The 14,998-nt window shown below is 42.8% G+C and overlaps 1 protein-coding gene across 5 annotated transcripts in view; it reads left to right on the plus strand.

Annotated features, from left to right (window-relative positions):
• Positions 1-14,998, plus strand: part of GRIN2B (glutamate ionotropic receptor NMDA type subunit 2B) — a 212,570-nt gene that overhangs the window by 90,045 nt on the left and 107,527 nt on the right. The gene's annotated exons all lie outside the window — the stretch shown is intronic.

Raw genomic sequence — 14,998 nt, forward strand, 5'->3', positions numbered from 1 at the left:
AAACAGATGTCCTTTATAGGTGATGGTTTTGTAACCTACTGGGAATAGTGTCATGGCACCTGTTGTCTGAAGACTAAATGTCCTTCTGCTGTCCATTAGCCCTGAATTACAGGCGAGAAAGAAGTACAAACAGAAGTGGAGAACTAGAGCTGCAAGAAAAGAGTCATCACCTCTGCTCAGTTCCTGCTTTATACTAAGAGTCTTTAAAGACCTTGGGTATCTTAAGGATCCAGTTTACCTTAGAGGAGGACTTGTACTACCACCCTGCTGCTTGGCACCTTGTTGGCCATTGTCTACTGGGTGTTTTAGGTCCCATTCTGCTTTGTGTACATTATGCAGAAGGCCTAGTACGTTGATTAGTACAGAAAGTTCTTCAAGATTGAAAATTAAATTAAAAATAGGGAAAACCTGTTTCAATAAACATCTTTTGATCCAAATTAAGATTTTCTTAAGAAACGGTGTTAAGATGTCTATTTAAGGACATAGACGAAGCCTGCAGTGGAACAACCTCTAGAACAGCATTCTGATGACTAGATTTTCCTTTTTGTCTCAGCTGGAATTTTATCATGTAGCAAAACAACACAGATATGGAATCTGCAATTGTCTAGATGTCCCCTGACCTGCTCAGCTGTCATTCTGCAATGTTTTACGTATAAAATCCTTGGACATGTTGGACCCTTTGTGGTAGGACTAGGGCAATCCAGGCAGTAGCCATAAGGCCACACAGAGCTCAGCGTCTTTGTTCATTTGTCATGTTGAATCAGTGGAAATGTGATGGATTGGTCTGTGCGCTGTGACCCCTTGCTGTCAACTGTACTAGGCAGATAGAGGAACTGGTGGACAAGGAAGCAAATTTTGCTTTGCCTGAAAACTGGGAACTGAAAGATAACTCTATTCTTTGACCCATTATATTATCCATATTGCTATTTGTTCATTTTCTCTTTGATCCACTGGCATATACGAGGTCTTATTGCCTTTACTTCCTATTCCCCATGCTGTCTTTTTGCTGTCTGCAAGCCTTGGAACCACCAAAGTTGCCCAAAGCTTTTATCAGTTTCCTTCCTAGGCTTAGAAGTAAGGTTTTTTTTCTGCTGCTCGAGTCATGACTGGAATGATTAAGCAGGGAAAATATATTTAATATATACAAAGTTATGAGAAGTAATATCAAGGCAGGCTGTTGTTCTACCTTTCCAAATGAAGAGGGGGTTGGGGGGGAGCTCTATTGTGTCTTTTCAGCAGTTATCTAGAAAACAAGACATTCCCTGCTATGTTATGCAGTGTTCTGCAGAGACCTTCTGCTAATTAGTTTTGTTGACACTCTATTAGCCTGTGCATAACATCATACCCATACAGCTATGCTGCTTCAAGGGCCCAGCATAATCTCTCTGCATAGCACCTTTTTGCATTGTATAGAAGTTGCCAGCTCAGAAACTCTTGAGTCTAGATATGACAGTACTGTTGTGCAGTGTAGATATGCCCTGAAGCCTGGGCACCCCACATGAAAGCAGTTCATGTCACTTTTGAAGATACTAGCTTTCTTCTCACCTTCATGGCCCAAATCACACTGTTTCTTCTCCCTTGTCTGCTTTGGGTAGAGCATTCACAAGAATGAGTGAAAATATGTGTAAATATACCCAGCTTAGTTTGGGTACCAGCATCAGACTAGCTGAGAAGCAGAGTCAATTAGTCCCTGCCAAGCTCTGTTCTGCCACTGTCTAGATTGCTGCAGGCACCTGGGCTAACTCAGAGATAATTACACTGTTTTCCAGTTGTTTGTGACCACAGTGCAAATATTTACATTGCCTCCCATGGTGCTGGCCTGTGCAGGGGTTCTGCCCACCTCCCCTCCCCCGCCCCCACTTACCCATGTTTCCACCCTCTCTGTATTTCTGAGTGAGATGGTGAAAAAGTTTGACTTTAGTGAGTAGGGTGCTTAATGTTTTTATTTAAATCAAATTACTTTCAGGCACCTTTTGAAGTTTAAAATCTAGCGGTGTCTGAAATAAGCCATAGATTTTACAAATCCAAGGGGTCAATAGAAATCTAATGGCTTCAAGCTTAGCCTCACAGTCTGCAGTCTGGGCAGGTGGAGAGGTAGAGGAGAAGCACAAGATGTGGAAAGAGGCAGACGTGAATATGTGAGTTCACTGTACTGAACCAAAATCCATAGAGATTAATGGCTGTAATCTGTGTTCACACGTTCAAGTAACCATTGAACGTGCTAGAATTTACTAAGTGCTAAGCTTTAAACCTCTCCTGATATGCTTTGTCTATCTGAGGTCTTTAAATTTCTCCTGAAATGCTTTGTCTATCTGGGGTATTACAGATTCTACAGACCCAGCTGCTTCATACTTTCCCTAACCCCTTCCACCCACTAAGATCCCACAGCACTTGTGCATTGTGCATACCAGGCAGCAGTAATACCTGCATGTCTGGAACATGGTTTGGCTCACTTTGGACAGGACCGAGGGTTCTGGAGAGCTAATTTTAGTCTTGCTCTGGACCCAGCAATACTGTATTCAGCCATCTGCAACTTACAGTTCCCTCTCTGCATGCCTACACTGAATAGAGATATGCATGGCACCTTGGGCTTGATGTCTGTGGAGCGTATATGTATGTGACTTCAGATAATGCATCACCATGTAGCTAGTGTTTCAGAAACTCTTGAAGCTAATCCAAAGCAGTCCAATTTGCTTCAAATCCATAACTGGGGAGGCAGTGCGATAAAAGGATTTTCCCATTTTATTCTTTGGAGAGTAAAACAACCAACTAAAAAAATGTGTACTTTAGTTCAGCTGGGGCACCTTATACACTAAGACTGTGAATTAGTAGTTTCCCAAGATCTGCCTTTGAACTTTGTCCATTTATTACTTTTTTTCTCCTCTTTCTGAGAGAGTAATAGTTCTGAATGCAGCTAGAATCAAATGGTCTTTCTCAACATGATGTTGGTCATTGATCTGGGTATATAATGGAGTAAGGAGAAGATGAACTGAGTGTTACTCAGATTCTTCGTATCTTTCTTCCTTCTTACACTGACACTTGTTCATTTTTGCAAGAACTTGTGCAAACAAGGTTTTGTTTGAAGTATGGCTGCAAGCACAAAAAGAAACAAGATAGACTGTTATCTAAATGCCATTTCTTGACAACGTAGGTGTTTGGTCTGCATCGTATCACTAATGGTCTCACAGCAACTCTTTCTTGTCTGTCTTGAAACTGGTTCTCTTTTGTGTTAGACTGGAACTGCAGAAGTAGGATCACGACCATTGAATATTGCGGATTTTGTCCAGTAGATGAACATGATGATAACTCCACTAAAGAGTAGTAAAATGATACTTTGAGAAAGGTTTGTTCTACAAGATTTGTTATTTTTCTTTTTGAATGATTCTTGAGGAATTTTTCCTCTAGTGATGGATTTATCTCAATTTATTCTGATAATAGGCTTAGGTGCTGATTTAGAGTCCAAATATCCAAATGCTGTTTCCCAGTTCAATTACAGTCTTTAATTCTTTGTTTTGTTTGTAATAATTACCTATTCATATATTCCTTCATTGTCCCAGGAAGAAATCTGGTCTGAATATTCCAGTCTACCAAGTTTATAGTTATCTCAATATCTGGTCTTCTTCTGGGCACCCAGCAAAACACTGTGTGCTCTTCTCTTTTCTGTTGGATCACAAAGGTTGGGAAGGAGTTTCTAACAGGGTTTTCCTCTGGAGAAATGCTCAGATGAGGAGTTTTTACTTCTTGACCCTTCCTAGGAGAGTTGCTAGGCTCCTAGGCATCCTGCAAAGCTCATCTTTCCTCCCTTCACCATGGCTGCTGAGGAGTGAGTGGGCAGAGGTGGATGTGTTTATAGGCAGCCTTCTGCTTATTTCGTTATTTTAATTGATGGAACAGATTTTCTTGAGCTCTGGATTGGTGCTTTTCATTACATTTTAGAAATGGGAAGAAATAACTAAATGACAGGAGCGTTCTTGGGAGTGGAATTCAGAGATGAGTCATGAGAAAAGAATATAATTTTTGGCACATATTTGAGGAATAGAAGCTCAGCTGTTTTGTATGGATATTCACAGTCATTGGGCTACATAAGCTGTGTTTTTATTATAGCCTTCAGTGAGACCTTGGTTCTTCCTACTGGTTGTCATGGCTGCTTGTGAATGCCGGGCCATAACTACTAGTTTGTTGTTGTAGGGTTACTAATGAGTTCTCCACTGATTGGCTTTAATAGTCTCTCATTTAACACCAGGCTGCACACACAAGATTTCATTTTAATAAAAAGTGCAGTGGAGTATTTGCTTTGGAATTAAAATACAAATGTGGAATTATACCAGCTTTGCAAAGAAATACTTTTAGAGGGGAACAAAGTTCAATTCTGTACCTCAGATTCCTCAAATATGAAAACAGCTGGCAAGCTAGCTCAGTGCATTGTTTGGACATGATACTTCCACTTTGGGGGGAATAACTTTCACCTGAAAAGATGCCAAACACTTAGGAAATGCAAAAGAGCCTTTGATGAGTGGTTGGAAACTGTTTTCCCTGGAACAACCAGGGCAAACTCTCTTCTCACATGGCCACAATCCCCTAACAGAAACTAGGAGTTGCCGGGGCTTAGATAACTGAACAGTGAGTCACGAGCAGAGAAAGTTCTTGCAATAGATTTGTACAAATAAATTGCTTCCCTGGAGACTCAAGACCATAGAGGCCATGCAAATCCGTGAAAAAGGTGCAGTGCCCCTTCAGGGTACTGTGTCACCCTGATAACCCATGCCCATAGCATCTTGGACCTGCTTTCCCCAGGTTAGTTCCAAGGACAATGCCCAGGCAACACCTTTCCTTGTTGTCCCGGCCTTTCCCAACCCACCCTCCTGCCCTCTCTTCTCGTGGAAGCCATTGCCTTCCACGTCAGACACATCATATGTCATTTGCAAGTACTGCCATGGAGCCACTCTGTTTTGTCTCCTAGTTGAGTGAATCACGCACCTTCACACAGTGCAGCAAGGGAGTTGAGAGCAGGAATGGAGAATGGACCATTTCTGTTGCACTTTCTCCATTTGTAGACTGTCAAGTTAACCTCATGCTAAGAGACAGGAGCACTGGCCTGCACCGAGGTCTTAGTTTGGCAGGGCTACATCTACCTTCTTGGCAACTGGCTGAGAAACCCTGCTCCAGCCCTTGAACCCAGCAGTGCTCCAGTGGTGGGAGGCACAGTGCTGGGACTTGCTTCTTAACACCGGGAGGAGGTGAGAGAAGGTATAAATGGCATATTCCCACCGATGCAGAAATTGCCCTTTTCAGAGACTTGGAGGGTGAGGGAGCATATGTAACTTTGACCTTTTGGAGCCTTTAAGCCAATGTCTTGTTAGCAGCTTATTATGTTCCCGCTGGTTGGTGTGTCCTGCTGCCATCAAGCTGGTGCAGGCTAGCAGCACGTGGTGTGAGCGCTGCTGACAGATTAGAGATCCCTGCTGCTGAAATCTGCTTGTTCCTGTCACTGCTCCAGCAGCAGCTGGAGGCCAGGGCTGGCCCAGGCCTCCGTCCTCTGTCAGGGTCTCTCTGCCTCCCTGCATCCCTTATTGTACATCACCTCAGTCTCTGTTCTCGCATACTGTCATCACTTTCTTTTTTTTCTGTCCCCACCTGGCATCTCCTGTTGCATTTCATTTGCCCTGCGTTCATTGCTCATTGTCCTGGTGGTTCAGTGCTGGGTTTGTTGCCCTGGGGCTACTGGTTATTCTGATGTCTGCCCAGGAGGTGAACAGTGGGCGGGGGCAACAGTTATCTATGTGCCACCACATATGAGGCAGCATTGACTTCCTCTGACTCCTTTTTTTTTCTGTCGCTGGAGGGGGATGCTCAGGGCATTTTGTAACATGCTCTTTACCCAAACCTCACCCATACTGGTCAGTTGCTAAGGATGCCTGTTGCAGAAGGGCACAGTCTGTGGCTGGCTGTCATCCTTGCTTTGTGCAGCTCCTAAGCAGTGCGGCTTGGGCAGTGGGAAGCACTGCTGTCTTGCTGGGGAAGATCTAACATCAAATCAACTCCATATGCTGGTAGGGTATTGGATATCCCTGGCTTCTCAGTGGGAATATATGATGGTGGTACAGCAAAAACGTTTGTTCCTCAGCAGGCACCACAGGATACCTTACTCCTGCCTAGCAGGACTTTGTCAGAGGGGAAGAGGAGGCACTCGCTCTGTGTGGATAGCTGGATTTTTCATCTTCTTTGCAATTAAAATGGAATGGAAGGGTTCAAGTGAAGAGATGGGTTTTTGGCAAGGGTTACCTTTTGATTAAAGAACATACTCTTTCATAAAGGCCTCCAAAATCCACCAGCTGGGAATGAATTTTGGTATGCGCCATCAGTTTCCAGATGGGAAAATGTCCATGTTGTGCTTCCAGCCCTCTGAGACATCTCCTGCTCTGAAGCCAAGTCCAATTAGTGCTAATACCGTGGTAACTTCGCTTGCTGGTGACAATATGTTTTAATGTGTGCGTTCAGACTCTCCACTCTTCATGGAAAGTGAATCAAAATCCTCCCTTTGTGGTGGAACTGCGAAACTACAAACCCAGTTCTGGCTACTGTTTATCATCAGCTATAGCAGCATCCTGCCCCTATCACAAAATGCTGTCAGGGTCCTGTGGGCTTTAAAGCGCCTCAGGGAATTTGAAATCCTGCATTAGCAGAGCGGTAGAGGGAAAGTGAGAAATAGCCTCTTTACTTCAGGGACTGGCTTGATGAGGCCATGGATATTTTCTGGCTTGCACACCTGCACACTGATGGCTGGCCATATATGGTTTCATCTCTGGAGCCTGTCAGGAACATGTGCATTTTTTTTTAACTTCCTGATAGAAACGTAGTTTCTTTTTTTTTCTTCTTCTTTTTCCTCCCCTCAGACTTAATGTTCTTACTATCTTTCAAGTTTTTAAAAATAGGAACTGCTGCGTTGCTATGGCTCCCTGTGCAACTCCAGAGCAGCTTTTTCTTCTCTTTGATGCAATTTGGGTTCACGATGTGGTTTGACAAGACACCAGCGCTGCTCGCCGCCTAGTGGCTCCCTCCCAGGGGGTGGGGGGGCTGCGACGGCCTTTGCATTTCGGGAAAATGTGGATCTGCATATCTGTGGGGCAGCTGAATACTTATCTTGAAGCAACCCAACCAAATTTTACACCCGTTAACAGGTTTTGAATACCTGTTCCCTATGCAGAATCCAGACCTCCCTCTGCAGTGCAGAGACCTCTCCATTGGCCTATTTTCAAGTATCAATAATTTTTAAAGTACATTTTGTTTCACTTTGGAAATTTTATTTTTGTTCTCAGTCCAAAGGTGAGCGTTTTTTGAAAAATCTGAGCAAAAGAATCCCTGTTCATCCAATTTTGAGTTATGAGAGTGTGAAATGAATGCATTTGTTCTGCTTTCAAATAATTATCCAGCAGAGGGGTTTCTGTTGGTGTGGATAAATAACTCAAAGCTAGCTTCACTTCAAACATCAGAAATTGGTTTGCAGTGTTAGACAAGGGATTCCTGTTTTGCTAAGGTTAAAAAATGTGGTTTTGAATTGAATATAAACATTTGAAGGTGATGTATGTTACCTTAGCGTAATTTTTTTTCTATTGTACATTCACTGTGCACTATATTTCTTGAAGTATTTGAATGAAATATAATCCAGAAATATGGTATTTAAAATGCCTGAATGTGAGCAAAATAATAACAAAGAAAATAGAAATGGCAGGGACCTGTCAGCTTGTTCAGTACACACTGCTCTATCATTTCTGCAGCATGTTCTCTCCTGATTTAAGTAATAAAAATGTCCCTATTCAAGCCTGCACGCTTCTTAATATAAAATGAATATTAAAATCTAACCATAGTGCCCTTGAAATGATCAATCAGACTGAATGCTGCCAGCCATCTTCATACAAAGAAAACTCTTTTCCAGCCCTGTGGAGAGATTTCTGAGGTTGTTATATCACACCAGTCAGGTTATATCATACCAAACCCGCTTGATTGAGCAAAGGTGGTAAGGTGATTAGAGCTCCCCTTTGCAGTAGTGTACCATGAGAAATGCTTGAAAAGCAAATGTGGTGAACTTAATGTTGGTCTTTGTTAAGGATCTGGAGAGACAGCAGATAAATCATATGAAGAGTTCACCTACTTGATGGTGTGGTCAGGGCGGAAGAGAGCTGCCACAATGGACTGAAAACCCGTGAATCTCTGTAGCCCAACAGCAGACAAAAATGCACAAATGCTGACTTGACACTGACTTTTTCTCTAGTTTTTGAAGCTGTATAAAAATGGGATGGAAATGAGTTTTCAGTGTCTTGCCCAGCGTTCTTCCCTGTATTATTAGTGTCACAAATGAAATAATTTTTCAGCAAGATGGCTACCTCCAGTAGCAGTGTCAGCATCTTACACATATTTATGACAGGCTGTAGTATCTTTTATCTGCAGTTCCAAAGTACTTTACAAAGTAGAAAGGGATGGCTTAATTCACTACAACAATTCAGCCATCTCTGGGGTGAAATAGAGCAAATATTTAACAGCACATAGTATGAAGCGGAGATGAATACTGCACCTCACTGGAGCTGGCAGAAGGAATTTACAAGAGGTGGGTTTTTGCCAAGACATTGGGGGTGTTTATTAAGTGCAAGATATTAGCAGCAGTGCCACACATGGCTCTTATGTGCCTGTGTGAAGTAGGCAGCCAGCAGTTCCAGAAGTGGCTTCAGGAAGGAGGTTAGCAGCTTTTCCAGTGTTCAGACTTCAGCAGCTAACGATATCTACCTTTGGTGACCACCTATATCCCAAGACCATGACATGTTTTGGGCAGATTTATCTAGATTCTGCACTGATTATCTTCTTATTTCCCCTGGAGACTGCCCTGGGCAGAGGGATATGTCCAGGGTGGCTGCTGTGTACCTGCCACTGGTTATAAACAAATGATAACCAGAACTGGATGGGGAGCAAAAGGGTCAACTGCAATGAAGCTCCAGGATGATGCAGCTACACAGGTAATAGATGCCGTATCTAAAAGATGGTCTACCCCAAATGATGTTTTTCACTGCTTTCTTCCCCTTTAAAATAATGTGTCTCTGACAGATTAAGCCCTGTGAGTGATATGAGGTACCTCAAACACAGATTGCTGCGAGAAATGCTTTCCACCCTCTTCTCAAAGATGCTGATGCTGCTCTTCTGCATCTGAATGGTGATGTGTGGCATGGTGAGAGCTTATAAGAGCTGGTACTTAAGCCATGAAGAAATGCTCTCCAGCATCACCAAGAGACTGTGAAGACTTTGAGGTGCAAAGTACACATGCTTACAGCCTCTGAATAAATCTGAGCATCTAGAAACTGCTCTTCAGTACGCCCAGTATGTATTCATGTCAAATAGATGTTCTGGGGGGGGAGCATGGGGTGGTGGGCTTTCCAGCATTTGACTTGCCCAGATCCAGGAGGTGCAGCAGAACCATATTTCAGGCTTCTTCATGCTCTGCTGCCCTTGTCTCAGCTTCCTTTTCCTTCCCTTTCCTTGCAGGCATGTAGTTGAGATACAGGGGAGCTTTACTTGGAGATCTATTTCAGTTTTAATGTAGCTTTAAGGAGGAGGAAATCTTGCTTTTTGGTGATGTGAGAATACAAGTCAGATGAACCACAGAATCACAGAATGGTTTGGTTTGGAAGGGGACCTTGAAGATCATCTTGTTCCAAGCCCCCTGCCATGGGAAGGGACACTTTCAACTAGACCAGCTTGCTCAGAGCTCCATTCAACCTGGCCTTGAACACTTACAGGGATGGGGCATCCATGACTTCCCTGGGCAACCTTTTCCAGTGCCTCATCACCCTCACAGTAAAGAATTTTTTCCAAGTATCTAATCTAAACCTACTTGCTTTCAATTTGAACCTATTCCCCCCTGTCCTGTCACTACATGCTCTTGTAAACAGTCTTGCCTCATCTTTCCTGTGAGTTCCTTTCAGGTACTGGAAAGCCACAGTTAGATCACTCTAAAGCCTTCTCTTTTCCAGGCTGAACAATCCCAGTTCTCTCAGCTTTTCCTCATAGGAGAGGTGCTCCAACGAGTGCGTTGGAGGTGGTGCCAAGCCACAGTTTCTCTGGTGGCTGTAGAAAGATGCTAGTTCTGGAAAAGGCCCCAGATTGACTGTCTAGAGCGAGAAGTTGACTTAATTTACTGATTTGTATTTTTTTCTCCGAGCAATTTTACATGGAAAGCTCAAGTTTGAATTGATGAAGGCACAAGCTTAGCAATGCTGTGAAATTGATTTGGAATACTTTATTATAGATCCATGAAATTGCTTAACAAGAAAGTTTGGCAGAGTGAGGGAGCCAAATGAGAAAAGCATGGTACTCCCAACAGTGGGTGGCACTGGAAGTACTGTACAAGCCAGGGTATGTAGGCATTTGGGGGGTAGGATTAACCACAGGAGAGAAGAGAGCTGACCAAGTGAGAGGCATTCTCCACCTGCCATTGCAGATCAGGCTGGGTTGCATTGTTGCCGGTTGCCACCCTTTTTGTCACCCAGTTCTGGATCCTCACAAAGCCTGCAAAAGGGTTCTGCCTCTTGGTGCTCAGCTGTGGCAGCCCAGAAACATTCATTGCACAATCAGTTGTCGGTGTGGAAGCAGGTCCCCAGAGAGAGGCACTGACAGAAAGGCAGCAAAGGCATGTGAGGATGTGGTGCAGGAGGAGAACTCGGTGAAATAAAAAGCATCACTGGACTTGGTTTTAGAGCACTCTCTGTGAAGGGTCTGCTGCTGGTTCTCTTAAGTGGGAGGGCTGTGGGTGGGACTGACTTTTATTCCTCTTTGTGGTGTGTAGCTTACCTTTTCAGATGTCACAGGTCAGAGGAGAAGTACGCAAAGCCAGACACTTGCATAGATGCTGTGATCTTGGCTGTGGCTGTTCTACTGAAGTAGTATCCGGGGACTGTTACACCAGGGAATTCCTGCAACCTCCTCTTGTTGCCTGAGAATTCAAGGGAAAGCAGCCATATAAGTTTGTTACATTTGTGACAAAGGCTCATGCTGAAAGTTTTTTTAAGCCTCAAAGAAGGCTGCTGTCTGGTAGCACCTTAGGAGCTGAATGACAAGCAGTCCTTGGTCCACTCCCCTCACCATTATAGAAGGAAGGAGATGTGGGGTTGGTCTGGGAGATAAATGCTGTTGTGCCTGTGGCTATTTATTTAATCATTACACCTGTAGGAGGGTGCTGCAGAAGGCAATGGGTCCTCAGCATTCAGGGTATTGAGGATGCTCTCAGTATTGCAGTGCTCTGGTGAGGTGCCAAGGAACCGGTTTGGTACCACCAGGGAACTATGGAACAAGTTCTTCTCTAGCGGCACATGATGGTGGAATTGTGAAAGGGATGAACAGAGAGAGCTCTGCCTTATGGGAATGGTCCTCTGGTAACAGCTCACACCTTTACTGATGTAGACCCGTGCCAAAAAGCTTATTTTCCTAGTCAAGTCCTTATGTCCCTTGGTTTTGCAATGTCTGCTGTGTGTTTCACCACTAAAGATGCTGTTTCTTTAGGTTCCTTCTTCAGGCCAGGAATAATTTTTTTCTCTTTTGTCTTGTTAGCAGGCATGGGAATGGTGGACTTGTTCTGGCCACTGGGTTCAAGAGAAAATTTGGAATATATTCTTCTGCATCATTCAGAATATGTTCTGCAGTGCAGAAGGATGTAAATGGTGGGCAGTCAAATAGAGGAACAGAGGATTGAACAAGTGCTTAGATGTTTGAACTAACAATTTTTTTACTTCCTCCTCAACCCACTGATCCTAATGGGTTTCCCACTGTTTGCCTGAGAGAGCACTGAGAGGGGTTGGGAGTGGGATGCTTATGAGCTTGCCAGATCAACAGTAGTCTTTGCTAATTGACATTTTCTCCTCTTTTTCAGAATAATTTTGGGGCAGTCTTGCAGGAGTACATTGTGGAAGGAGAGAACAGGAGGGTTGCAGGGGAGGCAATAACCCATAGGCAAAGCCTATTGCACCGGTGTATCCATGATTCCATGCTCACGGTGCTTCACAAACAGCCAGGAAGGAACCCACTGCTCTTGTTATCAGTCATGCCCTCCCTTGTATGTCTTTGTGTCCTTCCCTCACCCCCATCTTCTGTCTTCTCATCCTTCCTTCAATAGGTGATTCTTTTATAGAGAAATATTAAATCTTAGCTTAAAACAGAAGAACCACCCCATTTTCCCCACCCCCTTTCTTTCCTCTCTTTTATCTTTTCTTCCCATGGAAGTGTTTGAAGTAGCACAAGTTCCTGAGAAAGGCGGGTTTTTTTTCTCCCTTTGTGCTTTGGCTCTGTGTCCCTTCTTCATTATATCTTCCCTTTGTTATTTTGTTCTGCCTGCCTCATCTCTCTGTTTTCTCCCCATCTCTCAACCCTTCTTCAAGGCTCTTTCTTCATTAATATGTTAATTTCTAACCCAGGAATGCTTCTTGCGGCTCACTGTTCACCAGGGAGAGCCAGAAGAGAGAGCCAGGAGACAGAATGAGAGGGAGAGAGGGAATAAGAAAAAGTCAGGAACTTACAACAGGACAGAACAAAGGGTGTCAGCAAAGGAGAATCTTGCACTGACTGGTGTCATGATGCCAGGTAGAAGAGGATTATCTACATTTTGGACTGGGTTGGTCTTTTTCTATTGTTTCTACACTCAACTTCTGAAGCTTATTATTAGTAGGAGAAAAAAAAGTTCAAAGTTAAAGAAGCTCTAAAATCTTTTTTTTTTTAAAGTAGTTCCTTTTTGGTGGTTTCCAAATTATTTTTCTCTCTGCATAGAATTTTTTCAAACATAGCCCCTACTCCCACCCTAATATGGTGCCTTTTTTTCATTTGATGCAAACGTGTTGCCTCCATGGTCTTTCCATAAGGCTTTGGGCACATTTTGCAGGATGAACAAAACCATACCAGAAGTTTTCTGAAGGGCCCAATAGAAGTTTTAAGAGTTTTTATCTTCTTCACATGAGAAGTAGGGAATGTTTCAGCCACTGTCCAGCTAAAGAGATGTGGATAAAGACTATAATACTACATAAGTTATATAGCAGTAAAAATGTTAGGGGCTAGAGGGAGCATGACAACTGCCATTAGAGATAGGTGTGATGAGTCAAAGTTTTCCTTTCTGCCTCCCACCAGTATAGTTACTGGGTGGAAGGCTGCAAAGAAAAAAGTGATGGAGACAAGTACCTCTGCAGCTTGAACCAGATTTGGGAAGGATGCAGAAAGCCAACATTATTGCAGTTTTACCCTGAAATTAGGAAACCTCTAACTATTGTATTTGCAGCTTTATCTATAACGAAGCAAGACCTCTGTCTGTGCTTATAGTCGTAGGATCGTGATTGCCCAAGCAAATAATAACAGTGCAGCAATGAAAGACAGTGCAGGGGAGCTGGCAGGGTGGGTGGCTGGAGCAGTTCTGAGGAAGGACATGTGGTAAAGGAGGGAGGCAGGAAAAGACAGGCTGTAACACAGTTCCACAAAACCAGTATGAGCTGGAAGTAAAATAACCAGGGAGGAAAACTCAGGAGGACTGCTGCAATGTTCTGTGAAGTCCAAGGCCCCCAAGCCAAGAGCCTTTCATATATTACATACACACAACTATGTCAGATGAATATTATTTAGGTTGCAAAGGCAGGCACTTCAAACAGAAGAAAATGCCAGAATTAAGGCTTCAGTCTATGCATTATAGAGCAGTGGTTTCAGGACTGTTTACTGTCTTTCAAGACAGGACCCCTGACTGCTTTCATATGCAGGATGGGTGACATTTCCTGATGGAGCAGTGATTCAGTATTTTGTTTTCTTTGCCTTGTTTAATGCGTATCTTTAAACTTTGTATTGTGTCTGCTTTCACAGGCTGCTGAAAATAGACAATTCTTTTTCTCAAGGTGTTATCTGTGGCACAGGTTAGGCCAGTATCTCAGTACATCGTGCAGTTCATGGATTTTCACCCTACTCCTGTGAGATGAGAGGACACAAGCTATTTTATGTAAATCCATTGTATAGGCGCGGAACTGAGGTGCAGCAAGATTAAGGTCAAAAATGTCTATTAATTTTTCATGGCCCATCTGAGACACCTAGAATCTCATTATTCAAAGTACTGATCATTACAGAATGCTCTCTGTGTTCAAAGCAAATTTCTCTTTGTCTTCAACTCAGCAATTCTTTGAATTGCCCCCTGCCAAGTCTTCCCTAGGACTGAGCACAATTTTTCATTGATATTTTATTAATGTAGAAATGGAGATTTTGTGACATACAAGTTATATGGGTTGTTTGTTTGTATCCTGTTTAATTGTTTGTTTTGCAGAAATTATCTTGAACCCAGGAGAAAAGCAAAACAGTCTCCAAACTGTTTCTCTTTTTTAATTTTAATTTGAATTATTTCTTTCAATATATTGGAGATGAAACATTGAATATCTTACTCAAATTAGTTTATATTTTCAATACGTGTCTTTCTTTTTGATTTGAGAAAAGATGTTTGAAAATGTTCAGATTCAAAAGAAGATGGGCTGAATATATATATTTTCTTTCAACAAAGTCAAAACTTTATACTTACTGATTTGCTAAAATTAGGCTCTCAATACAGTATTTATTTGTTTATAGTTGCCACCAGATCAAAAAAAAGAAACCAGAGGGTTTGTCCAGTTTTTGTCGAGCATACAGAGAACGGGGTGCACAGATTTAGAGACTGCTTAAAGAATATGGTTTTAAGAGATTTTACTGATCTCTTCTCCCTGGTATCTGGTCACAAGACACACATGAATGGTTCAAAGCTGTGCCAGAAGAGATTTAGACTGGATGTTAGGAAGGATTTCTTCACTGAGAGGATGGTCAAACACTGCAGCAGGCTTTCTGGAGAGGTGGTCAATGCTCCAAGCCTGTCAGTGTTTAGGAGGCATTTGGACCACATGACCATTGTAGGTCCCTTCCAACTGAAATATTCTATTCTATTCTATTCTATTCTATTCTATTCTATTCTATTCTA

This window comes from Corapipo altera, unplaced genomic scaffold (assembly GCF_003945725.1).
Source record: "Corapipo altera isolate COAL_440 unplaced genomic scaffold, ASM394572v1 1, whole genome shotgun sequence".
Lineage (NCBI taxonomy): Eukaryota > Metazoa > Chordata > Aves > Passeriformes > Pipridae > Corapipo > Corapipo altera.